Genomic DNA, 9557 nt, shown 5'->3' with positions numbered 1-9557 from the left:
ATTCTCTGCCATCTTTAGATTGAACAAGCGCTTCATAAGAAATACCTTATTGGATGCCGATGGTTTCTCGTAGAAGTCGTCAAGTGACTTCATCAAGTCCTCCGTGGTCTTCATCTCCAAAACATTGAAGGCCACCATTGACGCCAAGCTTAACCGGATTGTTCCCAGTGCCTTTCGATCAAGGACAATCCATGCTTCATCTGCCATTGTTGCGGGCTTCTTCGCAAGACCGCCTAGTGGCAAATAGAGGTCCTTCTGGTAGAGATAGTTTTCAATCTGCATCTTCCAATGTTGGTAGTTTTTGCCGTTGAACTTCTCAATCTTGAGCTTCCCTTCCTCCGCCATAACTCCCACTCAATTCAAGGAATCCTTTCCTTGAGATAATTTAGCTACGAGCAAACCTTGCTCTGATACCAGTTGTTAGGAAATAAGACGTAGCTAAATAGATAATTGAGTAGATTACTTAATGGAGAGAGATAGATTTATATACACGAGATTATAGAGTAGAGAGAGAGAGAGTACACACGATATACGTGCTTCACCCAATGTGGGCTACGTCCACGGGAAAGCAGCCACTCACCCGACCACTTTTCGGCCGCCGTCTGGCCATAATATTCCGGCGAAAAATAATATTCCGATAAAATTAAAAAAAAAAGTCTCGGGAGCCTCCACCCCCGAGGCCTTTAAAGTTGCCCCTGATTCTTGTCCGTGAAAATTTTGGTTTCTGGTAAGTAATTTTCCTTCACGCACGATGGCTTCTCCTCATAATGGGGGCCTTACAAATGTGCGCTTTTACCACAGAAAATTACAAGGGTAAATCGGGCTCCATACTTAACAATCTTGACCCTCTCCCACCTACTACTTTGGATGAAGAGGAGACAGAGGAGAGAGGTTGATGATTAAAGTCCCACGGCAACAAGACTTAGCGAGGATGGTTGACATGATTATGATGATGATGAGATAGAGGATGACGAATTCAAAAATGATGAAGCCAGCACATCCACAAACGACAATTCTATTTCTCTCTTTATTGATTTAGGAGCCATGTGCTTAGAATTGGATGACGCTTCTTGTAGAGATCTTTTGGAAAATGATTGGTAAACATTTTGTATACTTTAAGTTATGAAATTTTTTTGTCATGTCATCCATTCATCTCTCTTTCATCTCTCTCTCTCTCCATCTTTCTCTCTCTAATTTTGTGAACATGCTAAATTATGTTAATCAAGTGGGAGTGATTAATGTAATTGATGATAAGATATCTATAATTTTTTGGACAATTATTTATAAAAAATAACAAATGCTTACTGCTAATATGCAAACACTGAACCGCCTGCTTTTGCACCACTTTAAAGATAGCCGCGGAGCGCCGTACAACTGCCACTACCCCGATGCAAACCCTGAACCTTCAACTTTTGCATAGCCTCGAAGATAGTCGAGGAGTGTTATACATTGCTCTGGCTACAATAACACCACAATAGGGCTATCTAGTACTGTTCGTTAAGATTCTTGCCGTCAGCGTTGTCACTTGCACATTCCGCCACTGTCCCTCAAGTTGCCCGACCTACCACCCTGGCCTATGCATTGTTGACCTGTCAGCGCCATCCACACCCTCCCCTTTGGAGGAGCCATAGCCGCTCGTACTACATGTCCTCACGATGGCGGCCGCTTTGCACAGTCTCTCTCTCTCTCTCTCTCTCTCAATCCTCAGTCAGCATGCACCTACAGCTCGCCATGTCACCTCTCACTTGCCTCTAACAAGAAAATCCTAACCATGGAAGCGATTGGAGCGTTGGTGCTCGACGTGCTCATGCAACAATACCAATAACATGTAGAGGCACATCTGTAAGAAACAATAGAGTGGCCAGAGACAAACCTAGAGAGTTTCGAAGAAAGTGACTAGTTAGTTTTGCTTCTGCCTCTTGCTTGCGATTGGTTTATAGCAGTAGAGCAATTTATTACATATAGCAGTGCAATGTGCAGAGCGTGAAAATCTCTCTATGTGATAATTAAAAAAACGTTGTTTTTGCATGGCGGAGATATATGGCCACAATTGAGACAATATTGATTGAGGATCTTATTTGAAAAAAAGAAACTTTGGCTCATGAAGTAAATAAGCTTAAGGCCTAACACTTGATGTGCTAATGCACATATACACTAAAGATACCAAGGTTATTGGCTATCCAATGGCATAAAGTATTTTTATGCATTAAAAAGAGATGAAGCCATAAAAAAATTTAGAGCTCATCTTCTTTCAATATAGTATAATCCCAAAGGAAAAACTAGTGTTTCCTATAATCAAACTATATTTAAACAACTTAATAATATGATTTTATAAAAAAAATCAACGTAATAATTTTTTTGAGTTAAGCTCTATACCTTTCAATGCTTGGGTTAACCAGCTTACTGATTAAAGAAGACTAGTGATGCTTAACTGACAAAAGTCTAGAATTTCTTTATATACTTTCTTTCTACAATCGGCATGTAAGAATATGTACCATACATCAAAAAATAATGACGTGTCACCTTATAATACGTTCAAATAATATAATTTACGTATTATAGGATAATTATTCATGTTTGAAGCATTTTGCAAATAATGCATCATGCAACTTAGCTTGAAATACCATCACACAGGGGAGTAGAATAGAGAAACCGTCACCCTGAATCACTTCTTTCGCTGATCGTACTTGCCATTCATAGCTCATTGGCCACAACTAGATATAAAGAAACAGAGAACTTTAGAGAGCACAGAATGGAGACAAAAGTTAAATGGTGCTTCTTCTTTGTCACTAATCAAAATGATATTAAGGTCTATAAAACATATATGAAAAATGTATTATCATATACAACTATATTTAGATGTAAAATTTCTAGTGAATGAGATGGCAAGATAAAGAGCCATCATCGTTGGTAACTAGACAAAGTGAGTGAATTCATGTTGTCCCACCATTGGTGATGATCCTTGGGTTTGCTATCTCATACCAATGATAAATATTGACAGTACGTCATCCAAGCATATGGGTGTTGAGCTTAATATCTCAACAAGTAAGCATGGACTCTCAAGAGATTGAAGTCCTTCCAAAAGCATTCAATACAAAACGCAAACACCCCCCCCCCCCCCCCCCCCCCCCAAAAACCAAAAAAAAAAAAGGGGGGGGGGGGGGGGGATGTAGCAGTAGAGATAGTAGTATGGAGACATCATCTACGTGCACCAAAATTCTCTAATTATTTACCCCTCTAAATGAGTTTGCCCTTGGGGCACTTTTTATACATAAAATTTGTCTTTCTTGACTTTTAAACATCCCCTATTGTACATCCACGCAACCATATGATAACCCTTCGTGAGTACCCTGAGTCTCCCGTGTAGTGGACCTTCTCAATGGGATATGGGTTTTGTTTTTTGTTTTCTATTCGCCGCGGAGGAGGGGAGGGGGGGGGGGACTCAAACCTCAAAACAAGGAAGGGGGGGAAGGATCTACTTTCTAAAATAACCTTTTAAATTCCCATGGAACTCAAGACGTGCATAATATAGTTGGTTAGCTTACATTCCTTGGATAGGGCCGAATGGGCTTAATTAGTCCCCTATCACATTGGGACAGGCAATTTGCGGCCATGCTGAGATGGCGTGCTCGGATTCCGCGAGGAAAAAGTGAAAGTTGGCTTCGTGAGCTTGTCAGAGGGGCGGCCTAGCTTGCTCGACCAACTTTCGATAACAGCGGCCAAGCTTCAAAAGTGAGCGCGCGAAGAGCCATGATAGGAGTTGACCCCACGCGATCAGCCCGCAATGCGGAGGTTCATCCACTTGGCTACGCACTGTTCGCTGACTCTGACGCGCATGCTTTGGTTTAAGTCCCTTGTGTGACACAAAATGGTGGCGGCCACCTGCAAAAGTGAAGGGGGTGGGCGCCCCATTGTGACAGGGGCCTAATTAGAGCAGTTTCGCACGAGCGGGGATGCTACCCCTGTCGTGCATCAACAAATTTAACGTTTACCCATTAAATGTGCCACTCATTTTGTACGTAGGCCGTTCGCGTGGGACAGTAGGCGGGGGTAGAGAATGCCATTTCCAACTCTGCCGAAATCGGCAGAGTTGAGCAAGAGTGGCATAGTTGGGTTGCGCCAGTAGGCGGGGGTTAAACCCTACCCGTGCGGATGCGCCCTTAGAAGGGCAAACACTCAACTGTTTTGAGCTTTTCATTCACCTCAAGATTCAAGTGCAACCTCTTGCATGTCGATTCTATGATAGGGTCTTCATTAAAGGGCCCATGCTACTAATTAGTGTTTGTGACATCGCTTCATCGAGGAATGCACTTTGTTTAAGATAACTAATAAGTAGGAAAAAACCAACAGCATGTACATAGTTATTGGGTGGTAGCCATTTAACATACTATGTTAGTAGGTACTAAAGCCATTCATGTCTATCAGCTAAGCTTGCATTTGCTGTTAAAAATCTATGCCAAGCTGGGTTGCTACTCTAAAATGAGGGTGGTGTTATTCCACACTTTCCAACCATATTATGAACATGCGTCTTTGTCAATAAGCAAGGTGTGATTACCAAAATTTGAGAGATGGCTCTTCGACCTTGAAGCACAAACTAGGATGTATCATGTGTCGAAGCAGAGAGAGAGAGAGAGAGAGAGAGAGAGAGAGAGAGAGAGAGAGCCAAAGGCAACCTGGTAGCTGATATATTTTTGGTCATCCAATAGAAAAGGCCTTAATTTTCAATTGGTTTTTTAAGCTTTGGAGATGAGGCAATTATGGTTTCAAGTGCTAGATTGGTAGCTCAGCAACTTTGTGGATAGATATCCTAGCTCACGCAGATATATCTAGCCCATAAAAAAACACACATCAAGCTTTCTGAATGGTTTCTAGGTCAATCACAAATCTATACTTTACATCAGCTTTGCTGAGTCTGTCCATTGCTGTATTTAAGTAATCCACAGATATCTTCTCTATGGTACAGGTGATGTTTTTATCGCCGCAAAAGTTCAGCATCTCTTGTGTCTCTTGTATGCTACCAATGAGGCTTCCACCCACCATGCGTCGTCCTGCCAATAACAAGACAAGCAAATTCATTGATTTATTCAAATGAGTCAACTTAATTAATTAGCAATTGCAATGGTACAAATGTTCTCTCTCATGCATCCCAATAATAGTTCATCAATTTATACATACGATAAGCAGTAACAAATATAGCAAATGCGACATCTCTGATTACTTATAGCAGTTCATAAGTTCATTGATAAGATTCAACTTGATAACCAACTGCAATGATGCAAATGCTACCTTTCTCATTTCAGCTTGCATCTAAATAGCTGTTTCTTAATTCATTCAAATTACAGGCGACTGCATTTGTAAAATTGCTCTCATTTCGGCATGCATCACGATAGAAGTTCATTATTTCATTCAAACGTTTCAACTTTACAAAATACGATATCAAACTTGGTACACAAAACCCACCAAAGATCAATCTTTTGGGCATGATTTCATATGGTTTAGGAGGAATTCCAAGAAGGGCAAGCTTCCCGTTCACAGCAAGAAGCTCCAGATATTGTTCCAGATCATGAGGGGCAGAAACGGTATCCACAATGTAATCTATGCTTTGAGAGGCTTTCTGTTAACACAATAGACCACATTAAAACATCATTGAGAAGAAGAATAAGAGGAGAGAGTATGATTATGTCAAAGAAAACCTTCAGAGCGTCCGCATCACTACTGACGAGAAAGTTATCCGCACCCAAATTCTGCAGTGCTTCCTCTCTTTTGTTTGGAGAAGTGCTGATTACTGTTACTTTTGAGGTCAAAAGCTTTACCAAACTTCACAGCCATATGGCCAAGCCCGCCCAATCCAATCACCCCAAGATGTTTCCCTTTCTCATTCATTCCATAGTAGGACATAGGGCTATATACTGTGATTCCCGCACAAAGCAAAGGTGCGGCTCCATCCAGAGGCAAAGAGTCCGGTATTTGCAAAACAAAACTGAGATTCAATATGTCAGACTGCTCCTATAGTCTCCCCAATGCATTCAAAAAAACCAAAATTCAATATGTCTGACTGCCTATAATTCTTCAACACAAGATGACACAAATGGAGGAACATAAAGTCAGACATTGTCTTCAAAGAAGTTGTAATTCACTACAATCTTACTTCTCATTCGCTATCATAAGAGTCGAATAGCCACCCTGAGTAGGAGTCCCATCCAAGTCAATGCTGTTATAAGTCCATATAACCTTTGGACAAAACTGCTCGAGTTTCTTCTTACAGGAATCGCACTCGCCACAAGACATCACCATACACCCTACGCCCACATGATTGCCGACCTTGAGCTTGGCAACTTCTGAACCCACCTCCATCACAATGCCAACTATCTCATGCCTGCTCAGATCAAAAAACATGTCATGCTTCTTTGTAATGAGAATTTAGAGTCACCAGCAAAAGACAAGGGCAGTGCAAGCCACATGAAATCTATGAGCCTCACTTTGTAAGTAGAAAAACAAATTTGAATTGTTAATAGTACTTGACATTTATCATCCTTACAAGTCATTTCGCAAAGAAAAGCTCTTAATCCATTTCGTTTCAGATAGGTAGTTATTTGCTCGACAGGACATCACAACAAGTTTTATTGTGCTACACAAGTAATCACACAATGAAATGTCTTCTTAACCAGCATCCAAAACGATGCATGCGATCAAATAATGACGCAAACGGGCCATATAAAAGAAAGCTTCTCTATAGAAAGACGGAAATATTTTCTTTTCTATCTTTTACCTGATCGACTTGTAAGTTAAATAATATGCACAAAGAAGAACGTGTATGCAGGAACAAAGAGTGAAATGAGAAAAGGATGGACTTACCCAGGAACCATGGGGTAATTGGAGCTTTGCCACTCATTGTGAACATGATGCAGGTCTGAATGGCAGATTCCGCAATGCATGACCTTGAAGACCACATCTTTAGGCCCCGTTTCCCTGATCAGAAAGACAGCCAACTCCTCTCATCAAATGCAGAGCATTTATCACACAAGCATGCAAGACAGAGCTGAGAACTGCATGCAAGTCAGATGATAGGAGCGTCTGGTCATGAAGAAAGGAGCAATTGGGAGCTTGCTAGTAAGATATGCACCTTGCAATAAAGGTTTACAGGAGATGTGAGCAATGCAGCAAATATGAACCTCTAATCTTGAAAATTTTAGAAGCAGCAATGGGGATTAAGCAAGAATATATCAAAGAAAAACGAAGGAACAGAAAGAACGGACTTTAGAGGTAGGCATCGTGTAACTGAGAAGCACGATCTCCAAGATTGAATCAGAAGGGAGCAGAGAATTAGACGTGGTAATTATAAGAAGACAGAGACCTGCGCGTGAAGGAGAAGGGTTTGAGAACACCCGAGCTGTCGTGAACGGCAAAGCCGTGGACTTGCTTCACACCGGACATGGCGATGTAATTTGCTTGCTGGTGATCCTTGCTTCTCTGTGGGGGAGGCGCTAGCGGTAAAGCCTTATAATCGAAGGTGTCGCCACCGCGCATGCAACACCTTTGCTGCCAGACGACTGTGGTCCTAATTACTTCTTGTAAGTTGCCAAATTAGATATGTGGAAAGTGGGAGTGACACTTGAACTTCGTCTTTTGTCATGACATTCCAACTTCCAAGTTCCATCTTTTGTCTTCACCTTTGCTCAAATGTTCTACGAGAAAGTACACGTGGAAGAAGCAGCCTTGTTGTTTGCATCAGCAATAATCATCGGTTTCTTCAAAAACTCTCCATTGCTCGGTCCATCATTTCCCTCTCAACCTCCCCGAAATAAGATGATTTTTTTTCTTGGGGCAACCACCTTTTCATCAAGCACACGTACACCTACACAGATGTCCAGCTCAAGCTATCATGCTACAAGGATGTCTATCAAGTCCTGCACGCTCCTTCTTTCTGTTGTATTCTATAGACCACCTACACATCAGATGTTTGATAATATCGCCAGGTTGTGTGAGTAATGGGTGGAAAAGCTTTTGCATGGATGAATATCTAGTGTCGCACCTTTTGAAATTGGCCCAAACATGTGTTCCTATAGGTATTCCCCTTTTGTCACCATCCCCCGTGATACAAAGAGCTTTCATTGAGAAGATGCTTTTCTTGCATCTTCCATTTAACTCTTATGCTCTTGAACATGTGACGTGACTTTGTTGGCATTTCATTTTCTTTCAAGAGAAACTGCTAATGCGGAGGTCTTTTAAGCCCATTGTTGTGTTGTTTTGCGGGTACGATGTGAAAGATGGACATTTAGATGCATTTTAGTGTTTTGATTATCTTATGATTACGCCAAAATGTCAAAGCAAGTATGCAAGCCCATGTATAGGGATTTGATGCTTATAAAAAAAGAGGGTTATATGGGAAATGTCTCTTAAAACATGCAAAGCAAGTTGGATAGTTGGAGGCCATGTAGTGAGTGATAGAGAGGAAAGTGGATGATAGGCAGATTCTACACTAGTTGGGAAATATTGAAGTTTTCGTGCTCTGTTCTTTTTTGGAGGGCTACAAGAAGAAACAGAAGGAGAGGAAGGGAGAAGGAAAAAGAAGAGGAGGGTTTATGCTTCTTCAATATAGTCTACTTTAATGAAGGGAAAGAGCAAAAGAAGGAGGAAGGCTTTCTCAGGGGTTCGATCTCGCTCTCTCAAAGAAGAAAAAGAGGGAGAAAAGAAGGAGAACACTTTTTACACAAGTTCTCACTCTCTCAACAAAGGGGGAGAGGGGAAGAAGAAGAAGAGGATTTAAGGCTTTTGACAATAATGTGTATGATCAAATTGTATACTTTGGATTCTTAGAATTCTTAATTGAAAGCATTTATAGATTGCAGGCTCATACTCTTTCATATTTCTTAGTTATCTACTAGGATTATCTTTAACATACATATGGATTCTCTATTATTTCTCTTATATTCATCGAAAGTTCTTATTATTCAGAACAAATCGCACTGGAGTATATAAATCCATATTGTTTTCTCTCTGTTTTTACTCCTCTCTAAACACTCTCATAGCTGGAGACACGACGCTCTTCATGTCAACCCTGGAGAAACGTGCACTTCGACATTTTTTTGTGAACTTGACGTGAAATTGACTAGAATGAGAGAGTGAAGGTGGAGTCATGGGCCACGGAAAAGGGTGCGGTAGGTTATGCAAGAAATTTCAAAAATAAGTCTTACACGCTTCTCCAAAGAGGTACAAAATACACCGGATTTTGCAAAATTGATACATATGATTGAAGTGATGTCAATCATTGCCAAGTGCAATATGTTTGACTGCTACAATCCAATTGCAAGATGTCTTTCCTAATGAGATGGAGATGTAGGCACAAGAAGTTTTGAAGGAGCTTATGCTAGAGTTGTTTGTGACGTTGGATATTCCAAGTTTGACTGCACAGATTGAAGTTCTTGTCAAGGAATACGTAGATTGCTGGGAATATTTTAAAGAAGCAGTTTTTCATGCTAGTAACAAATTTATGGCAAAGAAAATGGAATACAAGGATGATTTGGCACCGACTTATGACGCATTCTAGAAGCGGTTCT

At 40.9% G+C, this 9557-nt stretch overlaps 1 pseudogene across 1 annotated transcript; it reads right to left on the bottom strand.

Annotated features, from left to right (window-relative positions):
* Nucleotides 1-4663: 4663 nt before the first annotated feature.
* LOC147442645 (putative cinnamyl alcohol dehydrogenase 2) lies at nucleotides 4664-7556 on the bottom strand (annotated as a pseudogene). Its single transcript, XR_015190205.1, has 6 exons — nucleotides 7355-7556; nucleotides 6856-6969; nucleotides 6149-6376; nucleotides 5694-5980; nucleotides 5461-5614; nucleotides 4664-5048 (listed from the first exon to the last, which is right to left on the bottom strand). The product of XR_015190205.1 is annotated as a putative cinnamyl alcohol dehydrogenase 2 (transcript).
* Between the last annotated feature and the right edge of the window lie 2001 nt (nucleotides 7557-9557).

Source organism: Adiantum capillus-veneris, chromosome 14 (genome assembly GCF_014529385.1).
Source record: "Adiantum capillus-veneris isolate H3 chromosome 14, ASM1452938v2, whole genome shotgun sequence".
Taxonomy (NCBI): domain Eukaryota; kingdom Viridiplantae; phylum Streptophyta; class Polypodiopsida; order Polypodiales; family Pteridaceae; genus Adiantum; species Adiantum capillus-veneris.
The sequence above is the reverse complement of the archived record's forward strand: the minus strand, read 5'-3'. Positions and strand labels throughout refer to the sequence as shown.